This window comes from Canis lupus, chromosome 1 (assembly GCF_003254725.2).
Source record: "Canis lupus dingo isolate Sandy chromosome 1, ASM325472v2, whole genome shotgun sequence".
Classification (NCBI taxonomy): Eukaryota; Metazoa; Chordata; class Mammalia; order Carnivora; family Canidae; genus Canis; species Canis lupus.
Genome location: NC_064243.1, coordinates 48919980 through 48940809, shown reverse-complemented (window position 1 = coordinate 48940809; position 20830 = coordinate 48919980). Strand labels below are relative to the sequence as shown.

The 20830-nt window shown below is 40.8% G+C and overlaps 1 long non-coding RNA gene across 4 annotated transcripts in view; it reads left to right on the top strand.

Moving 5' to 3' along the window:
• Positions 1-4720: 4720 nt before the first annotated feature.
• Positions 4721-20830, top strand: part of LOC118353008 (uncharacterized) — a 60397-nt gene continuing 44287 nt past the window's right edge. For 2 of the 4 annotated variants that reach the window (XR_007412940.1, XR_007412937.1), the window contains exons 1-2: positions 4722-17904; positions 19342-19485. This is a non-coding gene — a long non-coding RNA (uncharacterized LOC118353008). Of the gene's footprint in view, positions 17905-19341; positions 19486-20830 lie in introns of all 4 variants that reach the window. The other 2 variants (XR_007412938.1, XR_007412941.1) reach the window with 2 other exon arrangements.

Here is a 20830-nt window from a genome sequence, read left to right as displayed (position 1 = left end):
GTTCATTTGAGAACAGATAATCTTTTACCTCGTTTTCATTTTTCTTTTGAAACAATCTCAAATTTACATAAAATTTCAATTGCAATGATATCAATTGCATAAAATATCAATTGCAATGATAATTCAAGAACCTTGTTTTTTAGAGAATCTTCTGAAAGTAAGTTGCCAACGTGATGTCCCATCACCACAAAGTCCTTTTACCCATAGTTCCTGCAAACAAGGACATTCTTCTACATCGCCACTAGAGAGCCTTCTAAGTCAGGGAATCAACAACCGTGAGTTACCATTCTGTGATTCTCAAATACCATCTAAATTTCACCCCTTGTCCCCATTATGCTCTTTAGAGCACAGAGACCCAGTCCAGAATCACCACTGTAGTCATCGTATCTCCTAATATCCTTCAAGCTGAGGATGTTCCACAGTCTTCCCTTGTGTTCATAACCTTGATACTTTTGAGATTATGGGTGTGATTTTGTAGAATGTCCCTCGGTGTATCTGTGTCCTTCTATGAGATTCAGCTTGTGCATCTTTGGCAGGATTATCACAGAAGTGTTCTTTTCACTAGATCCTATCAGATGGCACAGGCTTCCAGTTTGTTCTGTGGCTGGTGAGCTGCTGCTACTCTGACCACTTGGTTGCCATGGTGCCTGGCAGCCAGGTCCATCATACAGACATCCTACTCTCTTTGTAACTAATAAGACTAATCTTAATGAAGAGATACTTTGGAGAATATGCGAATAGCATGTCTATCATCAAATTTTTGAATTACTCATTTATTCATACCAGAATGGACTGATGAATTGCAGTTTTATTCAGTGGGCTGTTTGAGATTTAGTCAGTGAGAGCCTCTTTGAGGTGTCTTTCTTCTACACCCTTTTGACATACTCCATCATTAATTTTTGGCACAACACGTGCAAAGTTCATTGTACTTTCCTTGCTCTCTCATCTGCCATTTCTTTAAGAGTTCTGGGTTCTTTTTTTTTTTTTTTTAAAGATTTTATTTATTTATTCATGAGAGACAGAGAGAGAGAGAGGCAGAGACACAGGCAGAGGGAGAAGCAGGCTCCACGCAGGGAGCCCGATGTGGGACTCATTCCTGGACCCCAGGATCACGACCTGAGTCGAAGGTGGTGCTAAACCGCTGAGCCACCCAGGCTGCCCGAGTTCTGGGTTCTTTTAGTGGAAAATGGTATTTAGAAACCAGATCTAGGAGCTAGATGAGTTCATTGTTTTTGGAGCATTCTTGCTCCTAGGTCTTTTGTTGAGCAGAGTTCTAAGGAATATATGAATATCCATGTATGTGTACACACACACACATGCAGACATATATACACATATCGATACACATGTAGATGCACATATACACACAGATACACATGGGTACACACATACATGCACATAGGTGTACACACATAAATACACATACGCATACATACACACATAGATAAACACACAATAAACTCCTGTATACACACCCATATATATGTGCACACACATAGATAAACACATGAACACACACATATATGAAAATACCTACATATTTATCAGACAATTACATCTACAATTTTTTCTGTATCTGTATATACTGAAAGCTGAGTTCACATCAGAGCTGATTACATAATTTGTGGGTCCCATTACAAAAGGAAAATGTGATGTCTCTTATTCAAAAAACAGAAAAAAGTGCTATTTAAGGTATTGAAATATGAAGCTTTTTCCCATTTTCCAGTCTTTCTCAACTCATTATGATTTTTTAATTTGCTATTTAATGTCACTCCAGGAAAGGGATAATTAAAAGTTTAAATTATTAGCATGAACTTTACTATTCATCTTTGTATTGTGCAATGCCAGTTTTCAGTGAAAATATAAAAGCCTTTAATTTGTATGTGGAATCACCTAGAATAATACATATTTTGTACAGGCACACATATTTTGTTTTACCAGAACAACTGGAACACCTCATGAAACTGACTTAACTTATTTCCCTTCTTGATATGCACATGTTCTACCAACATTGCTCAGCTCAGGCTCACTGATGGGTAAGGAGGGACGTTAGGAAAGGAGTTATAAATTATGGGGGAGCCCTGTCAGACCGCCCCTAGAGAAGCCACTGGGTCATAGAGATTATTTTAAATACAAATACATGAGAGACTGCTAGTGGGAGGACATTCAGACCCTCCTGTCCTCCTGACAGCAGGAAGTAAGTCTCCCATGTGAGAGGTGCCTTCCCTGGAGCAGGAGGGAGAGACATCCTGTCACTAGAGATGGGGAAGTTAGTGCCCAGAAGGCCACCTATACTCTTGTAACTTCTATTAATTGCTAAGTCCAGCCTGAATTCTGCTGAGAATTCTTTACCACCTGAAGCTCTAAAAGTTGTTTCCTTTGTCCTGTCAATTCTTTACAGATTTATTGTCTCTGCCTAAAAAGTATAAAAACTGTCGGGGCCACTTCTTTCATCTCCATTTCATTCCTGGGCCTTGGTGTGCATGTAATCAACTTTTTTTTTTTCTTCTGTTGATCTGTCTTATGTCAGTTAAATTCTTAGTCCAACCAGAATAATCTTGGACAGAAGAATATTTCTTCCTCCCTGACAATCAGCCATATCTTTCCTTTTCCTTCTAGGTCCATTAATCCAGCAAAGTTGGTTGGCTCATACAATAGAACAGGAGTAAGAAGGAATATGGTCTTCTGTTTTTCTTAGAACATCATTGTTTTCTTTGGGTTGGAAGAAGGTTCTAGTCCAAATGGAAAGCATGATTCTCAGAGCTGTCAGTCACAGATGGAGCACATTTCCCGTGTCCTGGCTTTGAGTCTCACTGAACTCTCAGTGGGTGCATGGGAATGAGAACCTGTGGTCATGGCACAGGGTGGATGCCCCATGTGAAGGGGATGTCAGGGCATGACAGACATTTATCGCGTGTGTCTCCTTGGTTTACTCTAGGCTCTGTTGTTTTTTAGACTTCATTTTCAAAGCACAAGTTCAAAAACCAAATTATTTAGAATTTCAAGAAGGTTGGGGCATCTGGGTGGCTCAATCGGTTAAATGTCTGCCTTCAGCTCAGGTTGTGATCCCAGGGTCCTGGGATGGAGCCCTGCAGTGGGCTCTCTGCTCAGTGGGCAGCCTGCTTCTCCCTTTCCTTCCCCCACCGCCTCCCCCTGCTTGTGCTCTCTCTCTTCTCTCTGTCAAATAAACAAATAAAATCTTAAAAAAAAAAAAGAATTTTAAGAATGTGACAGTTGAGTATGAAACAAAGCGAGGGAGGGGCTCTTCTAAGTGTAGGTGCCCACTGGTCTGCACAGGTCATGAGATCAGAAGGCTGGCCTTGGCTCTGGCATCTGATGATCCAGAAAACCTGCCTCAGAGGCTGCCGTGAGTGTCTTTAGAAGGCCCCCACATCATGGACCCTGTGCAAACAGTCATAGTGGGGGAAAACACCCTTTGCATTGGTTTGTACTTCAATGCCCTTGGACAGGGTCATTAGCCTACATGCACAGTCTTGTAAAGGCTGAACAGGAAGCTTCCGACTTCGCCTGCGGTGAGTTTCTGTGGTATGCCATTTGAATTCACGGGCTTCTTTTCACATCTTTCTCACCCCCTGAAAAAAAAATTTCCTTTAGGCACAAGCTCCTGTATCATTCTTTTCCCCCCAAATCTTTTGTTCTGTTTAGGTTACAAAAGGCCATCCTTAGTTTTCAGACATTTTAAGGAGAGCCCAACTGAAGTCAAGGGAAACCATGTGTGGGTGTCAGCCATGATGTTGCCCACTGGTTGTATGTCCCCCACTTTTTGCCAAGGAGTTTCTTCCCTCAAGAAGGTGATCATAATTCTCAATTCCTATTTCTTTAAATATTCCCCTTGTTCCTTCTACCTCTTTCTTTTCCTGAAAAAAATCCACTTATTCTTCAAGATTTGGTGTAATGGTGCCTTTTTTGATGCTCCAGGCCAAACTGGTCAGTCCTTTGTACCCTGTCTACTCCCATCTCTGTTCTGGTATGTATTATTACATATTACATAATAATAATTGCCTTCTAGATCCATGTTCTCCAAGAGGCTTCAAGTTTCTCCAGAGTGGGAATTGGTCTTTATTCATTTTGCATCCCTAAAGCTTCTCACAGGGCTTGACCCCTGGCTTGTGGTCAGCCTATGTAAAAAGGGATGCCCTCAACAGCTTTTCCCTTTAGCTGATTTCTTCTCACATTTCAGTCTGGCATTTTCCTCAATTTACCTGGCATATGTTTTTGGTTGTGGAAAATGGAATAGAGAGCATTATCCCATACACTTGATGACATGGCTTTATTTTCAATAACTAGAAGTTGTCTTAATGGACATCTTATTATTGTCAGTGAGCAGAACATTAAGAATCTCTTTGAAAACCCAAACTGTTGGGACACCTGGGTGGCTCAGCAGTTGAGCGTCTGTCTTCAGCTCAGGGCACAATTCTGGGGTCCAGGATCAAGTCCTACATTGGGCTCCCCCGAGGGAGCCTGCTTCTCCCTCTTCCTATGTCTCTGCCTCTCTCTCTCTATCTCTCATGAATAAATAAAACCTTAAAAAAAAAAAAAGAAAACTCAAATCTTCATTTTAAAGGCTCATTGCTAACCACTCTACAATAGTCTACCCAATTCATTAAATTTTGGGGAGATTAGAATGTTTTTTTTTAATTTTTTCAAAACATTTTATTTATTCATTCATGATAAACATAGAGAGAGAGAGGCAGAGACACAGGCAAAAGAAGAAGCAGGCTCCATGCAGGGAGCCCGACACAGGACTCGATCCCGGGACTCCAGGATCGTGTTCTGGGCCAAAGGCAGGTGCTAAACTGCTGAGCCACCCAGGGATCCCCAAGGTTAGAATGCTTTAAGACATTTCTGGCCCTTTACTAGCTTTTTTTTAAACAATGGCTACAAATAGCATTTGGTAAGATTCATTTAAAAACTCTTGCTTGATGAAAATTATTGTGGATATCCTTAATGTCAGAAGTCAGACTTCAAGGGTCCATGTATCTGTGTGTTGAAGCAGACCCAGAAACTGTCTGTGGAGAAGGAGATGGCCCTGGGCTGCCTCCTGTGGACTGAACCGCCTTCTGTTCATGCACTCTGTAGTTTATTCTACAAATCCTACCTCAACCTAGTGGACAATGAAGGGGTGTGGACCTGCCCATATTTTGCAGTACACAGTTTGCACTTTAGATAGTTGTCAGAGTAAAACTCCAAACTCTCTCCTGGCCAATATTTGTAAAATTCAAGAAATAATATTTATATACATTTATATACATTTATAGGAAGCATAACTACTTAGTACATCACATGGAGATCATTCATGAATGATGGGCTCTGATCCTTTGCCATCACCTGCTTCCTCCTCCTTGTGGTTATGATGATGATAATTATGACAAAAGTGATACAGTCCACCTGTTCTCCAGATTTGGTTAGATCTGCTAAAAATCATTCGTGGAGGGACACCTGGGTGGCTCAGTGGTTGAGCATCTGCCTTTGGCTTAGGTTGTGATGTTGGGGTCCTGGGATTGAGTCCCATATCGGGCTCCCTGGAGGCAGCCTGCTTCTCCCTCTGCCTGTGTCTCTGCCTCTCTCTCTCTGTGTCTCTCATGAATAAATAAATAAAATCATTCGTGGATTCAGCAGACCTTTGGATTGCTGCTCACGTGTACTGCATTTATTTTCTGTAGACCTTCTTTGGTGAAGAGGTGAGCAGTACCAACAGTGGTTGAGAGCTTGGGCATCAGATACAGATGCTCTGACTTGAATCCTGCTCTAACCCTGGCTCTTCCTCTTGCTACCCATGTAACCATTGGCAAATGACCTGATCTCTCTAAGTGTCAGTTCCTTCATCTGTAACATAGGGTACGAATACCTCTGATAGGGTTGTGGCAATGATGAAATAATTCACCTGCGGCATGTGGCACAGTGCTTGGCTGATCATAAGTGTTCAGGGCATATATTTAAAAACTACTTAAAACTTTTGATAATTATTAACTGCACAAAGGTGAACTATCATTGGCATTCATGGGGTTAAGGTTATGACAGAGTTCCCTTGTGATGGCATAGTAGAGGTTTGCAAAGATGTTCATTCATTCATTTACTTAACAAGTGTTTGTTGACTATTATTGCGAGGCACAATTCATATTGCTGGTGATGGAACAATGAACAAAATGTTAAATAATCTCTACCCCTGAGAAGCTTATATTCTAGTTGCTGGTCAGGGGTGGGAGGCAATCAGTATAAAAAATAAGTACATTATTTAATATGTTAGAAAGCAAGAGTTCCACAGAACAAGAAAGCGGGGGAAGAGGGTACATTTAAGAATGTGGTCATGGTGAGCCTCAATGGGAAGGTGTCGTTTGAATGAATACTTGAAGGAAGTAGGGGTGAGGGGCACAGATGCTTAAGGGGAAGGGCACCCCACTAAAGCCTTGGCATGGGAGTGAGTTTCCGGTGTGTTCCAGGAATGGCCAGGAGAACAATGTGGCTGGAGACCAAGGAGGTTGCAGTGGGTAATGAGGTTGAGGTAGGGTTAGGGGCCTTGTTCACTTAGGCCTGTTGGCCTCTGGAGGGACATGGGTTTTTGCCCTGAATAAAATTGGAGCCATTGGAGGGTGTGGGTGAGGGATATGTTGTTCAACTTGTTTCTCAGATAAGATTATGAAAACTGTGACTTCCAAGGCTGTGTCCCTTTGTTGAGAGCTGGAGTGCTAGTCTACATTCAGTTTCAGGTTAAAGCAAGGGCCCCCTTTAGTAACAGAATGTTAGGTTGATGAAACCTGACGTGGTTGGTTACCTGCACAGCTTCCGCATAGCAGTAGGCGACTTCAGAACATGTACCATCACTGGTTTTTACTGTCTTGGCTTGATCGTTTGGTTAGTAGTGGTTTACTGCACTAGACCATGAGCTCCATGAAGGCAAAGGTCATGGAGCTGTTTTAAAAATCAGCATTGAGTGCTCACTTCAGCAGTACATATACTCAAAATCAGCATTGTGTCCCTGGAACCAACTATGCAGTCCTGTACACTTATAAATATTGGTTGAATGAGGAAATACATTGGATCAGTGAGATAATTTCTATTTTCTTTGCTGCATAAAGCTAGAGCCACACATGGAACCTGTGTTCACAGAGCCATAGGCAATTATGTTATTGGATAAAATCTATCTGGTTAAAAACACAATGCAAGACTGCACTTTGTGCCAACAAGATGTGGGCTAGAGAACCCTGCTTTTGTCATGATTTAGCAACTGTCTGAAATGTTACCTCTCTGCCAATTTGTTGGTAAGTCAGACAAGAAGATTTCAGAGGAATGGTAAGATTTGATAAGAAAACGCATTTGTGTGTGTGTGTGTATGTGTGTAAATGAAAGAATTCAGGAGAGACTCAGTTTGTTTTTTTTTAATGTAAATTATTCTTTTTTAAAAAAAGATTTATTTATTTTTTTATGAGAGAGAGAGAGAGAGCGAGAGGGCACATGCCTGTGTATGAGCTGGGGGTGGGGCAGATGGTGAGGAGCAGAGAGGGTTGGAGAGGGACAAGCAGACTCCATACTGATCCCATGATCCTGAGATCATGACCTGAGCCAAAACCAGGAGTCAGACACCCAACCGACTGAGATACCCAGGTGCCACTAACTTAAATGATTCTTAAATTAATATGAATATGTAAAAATACAAACCTATATAAAAATCTTTTCTTTAATGGATCTTATACAACTATAAATCATTTAATATTAAGGAACACAATTATGAAAGTGATATAATTCAAAGGAAGCACATCAGTGAACCTGACTGTGTCTCCCGTGCAAACCCTGCCCTGCCTGCCCCCCATGCCTGTTTCCCTTGGCAGGTTTGCACATTATTCCCTACGGCAATGAACTTCTCCCAACATTCCTCTCACTCAAAATATTGCAAAATACATATTTCTTCTGCCATCTGCAACGCAATTTACCTTTTACCTCCACTGGGTTAAAAATGCCTCATTTATTTACTAACTCCATTTCTGCCTAGTTTGTCAAACTTAAAGTGGTATTACTCGATGACTATTTAATCAGTAAGCCCCGCTGCAAATGAAGTCTCCTTAGACATAAAGCAGATGTTCTGATAGCCTAGAAAATGCTTAAATTAAAATTTTATGCATTACAACTGAAATGAAAAATAATTAATGATAAACTTCTTTGTATAGAAAAAAATTGAGAGTGACCAACTATAGTTTAGAGGACTGTGCCTTAAAAACATCAGGGTAAATAGTTACTTATTGCCTATTCAGACCCAAATAATTGATTTGGTTTTTCTTTCTCTGTGTGTGCATGTGTGTGTATTTTCTCTGTGTGTGCATTTGTGTGTGTGTGAGACAGAGGGAGAGAGAGGGAAGGAATGAGAGAGAAGTTATTCTTGAAATGTACTTGTTTATTTTAGGCTAGTCCTTAAATTTGGATGGGTATATAATTTCCTATGGAGATCTTTGAGGACAATCAAGCAGTATGCTTGCCTCTGGTTATTTTCAAGATTCTTAACACTAAGTTGGAATTCTTGAGATGAAAGATACTATACAGTTCTAGTAAACAAATACATGAATTTGAGAATGCATGTCTTGGGCCAATGCCAAGACTATTGCTTTTATTTTCCACTTAAGTAAAATGTTTTAAAATTTTATTTGGAGATGATGTTCACCATTGCGTTATGTTTTAGATTGTTCATTAGATAGTTTATCTAAAACTTACTGGTGTTTATTTGGATCATAATAAATGGATTAATTATCTGTTTTTAGCCTTTTGTAATTGTCATGAGGCTGACTTCAGTTAAAATGTCAAGTTACTTTTTTTCTTTATACAAATGTTTTCTGGAGTGTTCTGTGAATTCTTCAGAAGTATAGTATATACTTTACTATTGCCAAAGAAAGTATATGCCTTAAATGCGAGTTTTTGAACTCTAACATCTGTGAACATTTGAAATACATTTGTTTCAAATCCAAATTGTGACATTTGTGTGGAATCACCATCTTGAACATGCATGAGAATTTCAATATTGAGATGACCATATAACAAAAAGTGCAAGGACTTCAGATTTAATTTCATGTCTTACTTTCTAGTTCTATGTGTGAAGCAATTCTAGTGGTTTACAAAGAAAATACATTAGCTCTTAAGTAGTGAAATACACAAATGTTAAAATTCAGTGTTTATTTATTTTTAAAAAGATTTTATTTATTTATTCATGAGAGACACAGAGAGAGAGGCAGAGACACCGGTTGAGGGAGAAGCAGGCTCCTGTGGGGAGTCCAATGCAGGACTCAACCGCAGGACCCTGGGATCAGGTCCTGAGCTGAAGGCAGATGCTTAACCACTGAGCAACCCAGGCATCCCAAAAATTCAGTGTTTAAATTTAATTCTGACTTTGATAAAGAGCAAAGTTGTATTACATTCATATCATAGAATAAAAATATTAACTTGTAAAATTCTATTTCACAGTCTAAATTCATAACTGTGGAGACACCCATTGTAATTTGATCATTTTTAGTTTGCAGTCAGATGTTGGGCATTACTTAGGCCTGGCCATTGCATAGTGTAGCCAATAGACATATTTACTTGTATCGAATGTTGGCCATTGTGATAGCCTCAGTGTCGTGTCTGCTTACCACAAGACTTGCTCATTATTTTTGTTAGGATTCTAATGGTTATTAGGATAGCTTTTAAAATCCCATCCTAAAACTTTACAACAAAGCATTTAAGTTTTACTGCCAGAGGGGGTTGCCATTAAAGTCATTTTGGTAAAGTGTCATTATTTTTGACATAAATCACTGATTTTTTCCCCTCTAGTTAAGATTATGCCAAGTAAGCCGTATTTGTGTGTGTGTGCATGTGTATGTTGGCAGCTATGCATATTTATTGTGTCTGTCACTATTTAATTTGCTGACACATTGTAGAGTATGAAAACACAAAAAATCATGTTACAAGTTTTAATTTGCATTTTTTTGGTTTTCAAGGTGTTTATACAGAAGTGTAGACAAACATGCACACTCAGTTGAACATCTGGTGACAAGCATGTGGAGCCATGAGCCTGACCATTGGCCCAAATTGAGATTTTTCATTGCAAAGAAAGAGAATCCCAACTCACACTGGCTTAACTAATGAGAACACTAAATGGCTCAAGTAACAAAAGTCTGAGGATGTGGTGAACTTCAGGGCTGGTTGATCTAATGGCTCATGTGGTCTTCAAAGATCACATTTTCTGTCTGTCTGCTCTGACATCCATAATATCAACTTCAAGCAAAGGCTTGTTTTCTAAGGAGTTGTGGTTTGGTCAGCAGCACAGTTGGGCTTCAAACTTGTCCATTCACTTCCAGTGGGAGGGAAGTCTGGTGTCCTGTGGTTCTCTGAAGTCAACCACAATGGATGGAGAGGGAAGGCAGAAAGGTAGGTGAGACATGAATGCTATTCCTTAGCAAAAGGTACAGCCCTGATCCAATAGCCAGGCTTTCTCTTCAAGGTGAGTCAAGGATTGAACAGAGATGGTTAAAACCTAATCTCATGGGGCTGAGGTTCAGAGCCAAGAATGTAGTCATTGTGGCTAGGAGAGCCTGTGTGCTAGGGGAGGAATTTTGTCTCTGAAGGTGCTGAGGAAAGAAGGAAGTGGGATGTAGGACGTCTTAAATCTCGGTTTCAGAACCCTGAGGATACCAAGAATGAATGAGAAAACCAACTTACTGTGGAACAGATGGGCTATTTCACCATAGCTCTTTAGATCTTGCTGTCTTTCTCTGGAATGGGGTTTGGAGCTGGGACTGTGAGTACTGATGGGGCTTATGTGGCTTCAGATGCAGAAGTTAGGGAGCCGGCCTCAGCATGACTCCGAGCAGGAAATATGTGGTGTATTCTGACCCAAATATTCTGATTGAATTAAGAGGCAAAGAAGAAATCCAGCTAATAGGACACATTGAATTGTGTATGATATGCAGCAGGATGTTAAAATGGTGCTTTAAAAACTTCAGTTTCAGCAGAGGTCCCCAGAACCAAAAGCAAAGCCCAGGTGCTGTGTGCCCCCATGTTCTGAAGTGAGGAGCACTTCAGTTGTGTAGGACTTGCAGTGGGAATGGCCCCAGGTGAATTGCATGTTAATGAACTACCTACCTCTAGCCTAGAAGGGCATTGAGGTCCAAGAGGTGGACCTACCTCTAGCCTAGAAGAGCATTGAGGTCCAAGAGGTCCAAGAGGTGAGGAAGAGGAGGGATTGATAAAGAGCTGTCATCATGCTGAGACATTTCTCCTTCTCTAGCAGGAAGGGTGGAGGTATGTCCCTCATCTCAAGCCAGGTGACAGAGGGGGTATACTAGGTTCCCGGGTAGTCATAACACAGTATCACAAAATGAGTGGCTTAAAGCAACAAGTATTTATTGTCTCACAGCTCTGGAGCCTTAAAGTCTGAAATCAAGGGCCAGCCAGGCTCCCTCTGAAGGCTCTAAGAGAAGATGCTCTTCTGTCTCTTCCAGCTTCTGGTGGTACCTGGCGATCTCTGGCACTCCTTGTCTTGTGGTAGCATCATGCCAATCTCTACCTCTGTCATAACATGGCCATCTTCTTGCTGTATGTCTGTCTCTTCTCTTCTTCTAAAGACACTGGTCAGATTGGATTTAGAACCTACTCTACATAATAGGACTGCTTGTTAACTTGATTACGATCCACAATGATGCTATTTCCAGATCACATTCTGGGATTAGGGCTTCAACATAACTTTTTGGGGGAAGCAATTCAACCCACAAGAGGGGGCTCCAAGAGGACCCTTGGAGAACTCAAGGACCCTGGAGATTTGGGCACATGAATAAGTGTCTAATTCTTTGTAAGAAAAGTATAAAGGTGAGAAGATGTGGCTGTTGCTCCTGCCAGTCAGGAAGCAGTGAGGAGGGTACTGGCTGATTTGGCTGTTCCTAAATCAATGGTGGGGCCAACGTGTGGATTTGAGGGAATGAGAAGTGGAGTGTACTAAAAGGAAGCTGGCTTGGGGCCTTCTTAAAAGGATCCCTCCCCAGATGGGCCCTGGAGCCATGACCTCCAAAGAGAGAATGGCCCACCAAAAAGGGGTAGAAAGTGCAGCCAAGGCTTCTCTGCCCAGACCCAGGCCCCATGCTGGGAATATTTCTACATGTAACCGTCTGTAGTTCCATTAAGCTAAATGTGACTCCGGGCTGATGGCTCCAATCCTAACTTATCACTACATAGATCATCCTGGCCTTCTTGCTTACTTGTAAATTCTCTTTCCATCAGCGCCTGCTTGACCTTCTGCTATATGTTACCTCATTGTTTAATTCCAGTATACAATATAGCAGCATCCCAACTGTTGAGCTGTACACCCATGGGAAACAATTTCATCAACTAGAATGTGGTGCCTGTGTGCAGTGCCTTTCTGCCTTTAATCTTATAGATTCCATTCATTTCCAAAGTTACTTAGTTTAGCACCTTTCCCCAACACCCTTCAGTGAAATTGCAACATACATTTGTCCTACAGCTAGATCCTTTGTCATAGTCTACCTTCCTTCCTGGGATTTTCTTACTTCCTAAATGATTTTTTATAAGTGCATGCATCAAGCCTCAATCTTTGTGCTGTGAAGTGTTTTGGACTTTGACAAATGCACAGTTTCACATACCCACCATGATAGTATCATGTAGAATAATTTCACCACCCTAAACACTCCTGTTCTCCATCTTTTCAACCCCACCTCTCCACCTGAGCCCTTGGTAACCACTACTCTTTTAACTGTCTCTATGTATTTGTCTTTTCCAGAATGCCATATAATTGGAGTCATATAGTATGTAGTCTTTCCAGCCTGGTTTCTTTCACTTTGCAGTATGCATTTAAATTTTCTTTGTGTCATTTTGTGGCTTGATAGCTCATTTCTTTTCACTGCTGAATAATATTCTATTGTATGGATGTGCCAAAGTTTGTTTATCCATTTGCCTATTGAAGCACATCTTGGTTGCATAAAACTTCTATAAACAGTCATTTCCAGGCTTTTTTCTGGACTCACATTTTCAAATCAATTAGGTAAATATCTAGGAGTGTTATTGCTGGATCCTGTGGTAAGACTACATTTAGCTTTATCAGAAACTGTCAAGTTGTCTTCCAAAGTCACTGCACCATTTTGCCTGCCCACCAACAATGAATGAGAATTCTTGTTGCTCCACATACTTACATGCGCTTGGTGTTGTTTATCTATTAATTTTTTTTAAGAGAGAGAATTAGAGAGCATAGGGGAAGGGCAGAGAGAGAGGGAGAAAGAGAATCCTAAGCAGACTCCATTCCTAGTGCAGAGCCTGACACAGGGCTCGATCTCATGACTCTGAGATCGTGACCTGAGCCGAAATCGAGAGATCCTTAACTGACTGAGCCACCCATGCATCCCAGATTTTGACCATTTTATTAAGGGTAGTGGTATCTTATTTTTCTATTGTTTTAATTTTCAATTCCTTAATTACCAGCGACGTCAAGCATCTTTTCCTATGCCATCACCACCACATCAGGAATGAAAAACATCAGTGCAAACAGAATGAATCACCTCTGGCCTGAATACGACAATTTTTCTTTGACTAGAATATGCTCATCTGGATGTTCCATCTGTATGTCTAATGAAGTGTCTGTTCAGATCTTTTGCACAGTTTTCCAATTGGACTGTTTGCTTTCTTAAGTTGAGTTTTAAAACTTCTCATTTTTTAAAAAAATTTTTATTTATTTATGATAGTCACACACACACAGAGAGAGAGAGGCAGAGACACAAGCAGAGGGAGAAGCAGGCTCCATGCACCGGAAGCCCGACGTGGGATTCGATCCCGGGTCTCCAGGATCGCGCCCTGGGCCAAAGGCAGGCGCCAAACTGCTGCACCACCCAGGGATCCCTAAAACTTCTTTATACATTTTGAGTTTAAGTTCTTTATCAGATACGTGTTTTGCAAATATTTTCTCTTTGGCCTGTGACTGCTCTTCTCATTCTTTGAACAGTGTCTTTCCTAGACCAAATGTCTTTAAATTTCAAGGAAGTTTAAATTACTGATTTTTATTTCATGGATTGTGCTTTTGGTATTGTGTCCAGAGTCATTGCCAAATCAAAGGTCACATACATTTTATTCTATATTTTCCTCTATAAGTTTTGTAGCTTTTGTATTTTACATTTAGGCTAGGACCTATTTTGAGTTAATTTTTGTGATGAATTAAATAAATAAATAAATTATTTTAAGAATTTAATTCTGAATAATAACTTGTTACATTTATCTGTATTTGAACCACAGTGTGACTAATCTGGGTTAATCTGTGACCTTCTTCTCCATTCTTCAGATCACTCAAGAGTTTACCATATGCTTTTGTTACTATCAGTGTTCACTCTCAAGTGGTTGAGTTTTCCTTCTCCATCTACTGTGAACTGTGTTCTTTCTCACTACCTCAGCTGGGGTGGATGTTCCTTCAACGTGGTTGCTCTTCTTAAATTAGAATCAGTTCCTTTGGTCAACATCTCATTAGTTGGGATCCTTTAGTGATAACTCCAGGATTAGAGAACTGTTGGGAAGGGATTATATGCTTTGAAATGGGCATGTTCAGGTCATGAACATGAAATGAATGTGTTCAGGTCAGAAGTAAGTTAGTCTGTCTGCACTGATATTTTTCTCTCCTGCTACAGTTCTGCCTAGCTCCCTTCTTAACCTGGGAATCTGCATCCACCTGGCCCCTGGCTGTAGGCTGACCCTGTCACAGATGCCTGGACAGTCCTGTGTCTAATGAGGAAGATGCAGAAAAGTGTAGGTCAGAAGCTCATGAGATTACTATCTAGTAATTCTTGTTGCTGGCTGTGTTCTAGGCTTGAGGTTGGATTGTCCATCTGAATTCTGCCAATTTCCTGCACGGTAATAAGCATATTATGAGATTTTTTTTCTTGTAACCCCTGAAATTCCTTATTTAAAAATTTTTTTTATTGGAGTTCAATTTGCCAACATATACCATATCATCCAGTGCTCATCCCATCAAGTGACCCCCTCAGTGCCCATCACCCAGTCACCCCAACCCCCCACCCACCTCCCTTTCCACCACCCCTTGTTCGTTTCCCAGAGTTAGGGGTCTATGAGATGTTTTAGATTCAACTTAGACCTTTGGCTAGGGTAGTCGTGTCTTCCTTTCTTAATTTTTGGTGGGTTTATATTTTAGTTTCAAACCCGCATATGTCTTTGTGACTTCCGGAAATAATTTAAATTAAAGAGTGTGTTTATGCCTAGAACCTCAGCCTTCATTCTTCCCATGGGTCTGTGTGGATTCTGATTCTTCTCTCCTGTTCAGCTCATCCTGCTCCATCTGAACCTGATGGGCTATCTCTTTCCCTCCCTTCCTCTCTCTTCTCCCATCTCTCTCCGCTGTTAGACCCTCCTCAACTCCCACAATCCCTTGTGTGGGCATAGCCTGAGATGTCACTTTTCCCCAGGAGACACACGTGTCTTTTCTATATCCGTGCAAGAGCACAGACTGACTTGATAATACCTCTCTCAGCCCCTTCTCTGCCTTCCTTGCTCACCTGGGGTTCAGTGTTCTTTTGTCTGCCCTCCAGCACAGTTTCCCAAGCCTATTGTTCACACTCCATCTGTCCTCTTGGTCTTTGCACAGATGTCCCTCCAGCTCTCCAAACTAGATTGTGTTTGCTTCTCAAGGACTGGCCAAGCATCAGCTCTTTCTAGAAGTCACTATGTACTCCTAGCCCTCTATGTCCTGTGCTTCATGGCTGCTTCTTGTTCACCCAGCACACAAAGCCCTTTCCTTATGTTACTTGATTAACTGAAACAACATATAAATAAATGAATACATTTGCTACATTATCAACTTGCCTAACTTAGAGACTTAGGGGTTTTTGATTTACTGAGTATTCAAGGATTATGAAATTTCCTTGTGGGCCGAATCTGTCTCCTACACACCAGGAAGCAGCATGTGGAAAGAAAATGAAACCGGATGAAGAGCAGAGATTAGTGAGGGCACAGGGTCAGGAATGAAGGTCTGTGCCCCAGCCAGGGCATCCTGGAGGGGAAGGTGCCTGGGACTGGTATAAGGAATCAGTCATTTTAGCTCTGGTTGGGAGCTGGTCCTACCCTCCCTGGGCAGGTGGATTTCTCTGGTGATAGAGGGTAGACCCTACTGCAGTCACAGCTAACACATGCATTCTCAGTAATGGGGGTGGGAGGGGAGGTGTCTCCAACACTGTCCTTGGAAGGCAAAAAAAAAAGTCTTAGATATTGAATTGGTCTATGGTCTCCCGAATGGCCTCAATCTACAGAGATGCACAGTATATCTGTGGCATTAAAATTTTATGCCTAATATGGCTTCTGGGGAAAAGGATGGTAATGATAAGAAGGTTGGGAAAAGCTAGACTGATAGATGGTCTTCAAGCCAAGGAAGGGATTCTGGCCAGAGATACCCTGAAGAATGGTGAGTTTCTGCACAACTCAAAGCTGCCCTGCTGAGGGGTGAATGGAGCTGAGCTCAGCTACTCTGTGGGGTGGCCCTGAGCCTTGTCCCCCACAGGGAACTTTCACTTTTGCACATGGCAACCTGTATAGCTCTGGAGGTCCTCAATCTGACAGTCCTTCCTGCTCATGCTTGATCCTGAGCTGGCAGTGCTGGATGGTTCAGACTAAAATAAGAATTAAATTATGGGCAGGTTAGCTGGGCAGTGATTTGATTGACAGAGAGCACTGCACCATCGCTAGAGTGAAGCAGGAATGTGGGTCATTTTAAGGACAGATAAGTCATTTTATAGCTGGAGACATGTTGATTCTGCTCTCCAGGGGGAAAGTGCCCTGGAGCAAAGTGGTGGTGTGGGATTGGAGCAAACCCCCCCCCCTCCCCCCGCCCCGGAAACACCAGCCATCCCTGGGCTTTTGTGATGTGGGGCTGCTCTATCAGCTGAAAGTCAAGGCCAGCAGGAGTGCTGGTGCATGAACCATTCTATTACTGGGAACCGATTCTGCTATCCTAAATTAAAACCCTTTTGTTTGCCTTTTGGAATCCTCTTATCTTGAAAGGCCCAAAGGAAAACCAAATAGAGAAAAAAAAAAAAAAAAACTGCAGAAAAGTGGGGAAATTGCCAGTTTATTTTTCCTCTAAAACTTTGGCTCTGGGTTGGCCTGTGGTAATACATTGGTAAAAAGTCTGTTTGTATATACAGTTTTATTGATAGAATATCAGTAAATAAGTGTCAAACACACAGTGAAAGACTATCAGTTAGGCAGTGCTGGGTGCACACAGATGGTTGTCATTTTGTATCATGAACTACAAGATGGTGCAAGCGTTGGCACCCCTCTCCTTGAGATAGGGGGTTGTCTGGGGCTGATTGGCTCCAGGGGCCGTGGCAGGGCACGGGTGAGGTCAGGGCTGTGGGCTCTGCTCCATTCCAACCCCGCATCAAGCCACACCAAGGGCTATCCGGTGTCCTTGTGGGTATGCTGACTAGGGAACATTTCCAACCCTTGGCTATAATGTGGGTGGGTCAGTGAGGTAATTTGCACATGAGACTGACATGCTCCATACCACAAACACATAGAGCTTCTTTGCTGTTTTCTACAAATATGGAAAAGTTAGATTGTTTATTTTTCTATGGAAAGGCTGTTTAGTTCTGTGGGTGAGGATGAAGACTGTCTCCCTTAGTTTCACCCAATCAGACATGCTGCCAGGCCTGTTGTTAACATCTTTTTTTTTTTTTTTTTTTAAGCTTTACTTATTTCTTTGAGAGAGAGAGAAAACAAGAGTGGGGGGAAGGGCAATGGGAGAGAATCTTCAAGCAGACTTCTTGCTGAGTGTGGAGATGCGTGTGTGGCTCAAAACCACAACCCATGAGATCATGACCTGAGTCAAGAACAAGAGTTGGATGCTCAACTGACGGAAATACCCAGGTGCCCCCTGTTGTTAATATCATGTGCTCAGTTTTACTATTGTCTGACAAGGGTGGGCAGCATGGTGGCAATAGCAGCAAACATGGAGTGAGCAGGCCCAGTCACTCAGAGGGCAGAGTGTGGCAGGAAGAGAGGAACAAGTGGCTTCCAGCTTCCAAACAGGCACCATGGAGGAGCAAGTGGTGGCTGTTGGAACAATGACAAAGTGGGTTTGTGCTTTCATTCTCTCCTGCATGACCCCATGCTATTGTTATCTCCTCTCTTGCCATGGTGGCACAAGTTATCCGTAAATAAGAGCTTGTGCACACAGTCTAGATCTTTCGGGGAACACAGATGGTACAAACTGACTAGACGTCATCACTGCCTCCTCCCCAATAAAATTGTTGGGTTGTAAGATAAAAACATTTTCAATTTTATTATATAGTGGATGCCAACTTGCTTTCCAAAGCAATCCTTGCCTACTCTTGATACTTCCACATCCTAAATTTTTGCTAGTCTTATGGGTGAAAAGTGCTATCTCTACCTTGATTTGGATTTTTCTTTCTTTCCTTTTTTTTTTTTTTTTTGGATTTTTCTAATTACAAATGGAGTTGAGCATTTTTTTTCCATTGAACTTTTTTCCCATTAGTGTATTGTCTGTTTGCATTCCTTCCTCTGAGAACTGTATAGTCGGCACTTTGCATGTTTTTTTTTTCTGTTTTCTTATTGATTTGTAAGTTGTATAAAAATATATACATTGGGATATGAATCCATAGTTTGTTCTGTGTAAGGCAAAGACTTTTTCCAGGCTGTGACTTCTCTCTTAATTCTGTTTATGGCATCTTTTGAAAAATTGAAGTTTTACATTTGACAGAGTCAAACATTCTCTTTTATCATTCATGCTTTTTGTGTCCTGGATAAAAGAACCTCACTACTCCAAAGTCATAAATATATTCTTATACTTTTTACTAATAATTTAAGATATTTTTCTTCTTTCCCATTTGGGTCTTGGATCAATCTGATACTGATTTTAGAGGTATGCATCTAATTTAATTTTTCTTTTTTATTGAAGTATAATTAATATACAATGTTATCTTAGTGTCAGATGTACAGTATAGTGATCCAACAATTCTATGTATGACTCAGTGCTCATCACAATAAGTGTACTAATTTAAATTTTCAATATGGAAACTCAACTGCCCTAATACTATTTATTGGGAGGCTCTTCAGTTCTCCACTGGTTGGTACTTCCATCCTATCATATACCAAGTTACCACATATATACAGGTCAATTTCTGGGCTCTCTTTCTGATTCATGGAATTTTTTGTCAATTCTTGTACCAACACTAAACTTTTAAAAATAGTTTTATTGAGATATAATTAACATACAATATGCTTAATATATTTAGTTTTTATTTTTTTATTTTATTTTATTTTAATTTAATTTATTTATGATAGGCACACAGTGAGAGAGACAGGCAGAGACACAGGCAGAGGAAGAAGCAGGCTCCATGCACCGGGAGCCCGACGTGGGATTCGATCCCGAGTCTCCAGGATCACGCCCTGGGCCAAAGGCAGGCGCTAAACCACTGCGCCACCCAGGTATCCCAATATATTTAGTTTTTAATTCCATGAGCTCTCTATATTTATATATTCTAGTTTTTTTTTTGCATTGATTTAAAATTTATTTATTTGTTTATTTTTATTTGAGTATAGTGAAGACAGAACATTACATTAGTTCCAGGTGTATGACACAGTGATTCAACAAGTTTATACATTACTGTGCTCACCACAAATGTGTAGCTAGCTAGCTACCATCTGTCACCGTGCATCAGTGTTACAATATTATTGACTATATCCCCCATGTTGTGTCTATTATTCCTGTGACTTTTTTTTTATTCCTGTGACTTTTCCTCCCATAACTGGGAGCCTGTTACTTCCACTCCCCTTCACCCATTTTGCCCATCCTCTCACTCCCCTCTCCTCTGGCAACCACTGGTTTGTTCTCTGTATTTATAGGCTCTAGCTTCTTGAACTGAATATTTATCTCATTAATTTGTGCTTTTCTTAAAAATATTTTATTTATTTATTTATGAGAGACATATATAGAGAAAGGCAGAGACAGAGACAGAGGTAGAAGCAGGCTCCATGAGGCAAGCCTGATGTAGGACTTGATCCCAGGACCCTGGGATCACAACCCAAGCCAAAGGCAGACACTCAACCACTGAGCCACCCAGGCATCCCTGTGCATTTTGTTTTTTAAAAATATGCTTCCTGTTTTAACTGCATCTGATAAATGTTCATATGTAGTTCTTTCATTGTTGTTGTTAAATTAATACTGCTAAACTGTCTTTATTTTCGACTTTTTAATGTCCCATTTGTTTATAAATAGGCTCCACATGCAGCATGGAGCCCAGTGCAGGGCTTGAACTCATGACCATGAGTTCAAGACCTGAGCCGAGATCAAGAGTTAGATGTTCAACTGACTAAGTCACCCAGGTTCCCCTTAATGTCAAATTTTTAAGCGAAAGACTAGATAGTCAAAAAATAAAGAAATAAATCTGGGAGTTTGTCTTTTAATTGGTAGATCAAATACATTTATATTTATTGTAGTTACTACATATGTAGACTTCTATCATTTCATTTTGTAACTACTGTGTTTTTCTTTGGTTCTTATTTTTTCTTTACTGCATTCCTTTGAAGTAAAAGATACATATTTTTCTTTTTTCCTTTCTTCTCTCACTCTTTTAATAGTTTCCATTTTGTTCTTTTACTCATTTGGAAATTATGCATTGTTTCTGTTTATATATGTATATATATTTCTAACAATATCTAAAGTTAATAAATATCTCTTTCCTACTTTTGAAAAGACAGTGACCTTAGAATGCTTGACTTCTCTTTAAATACAGTTGTCATCTGGGCCTCCTGGCTGTCTCAGTTGACAGAA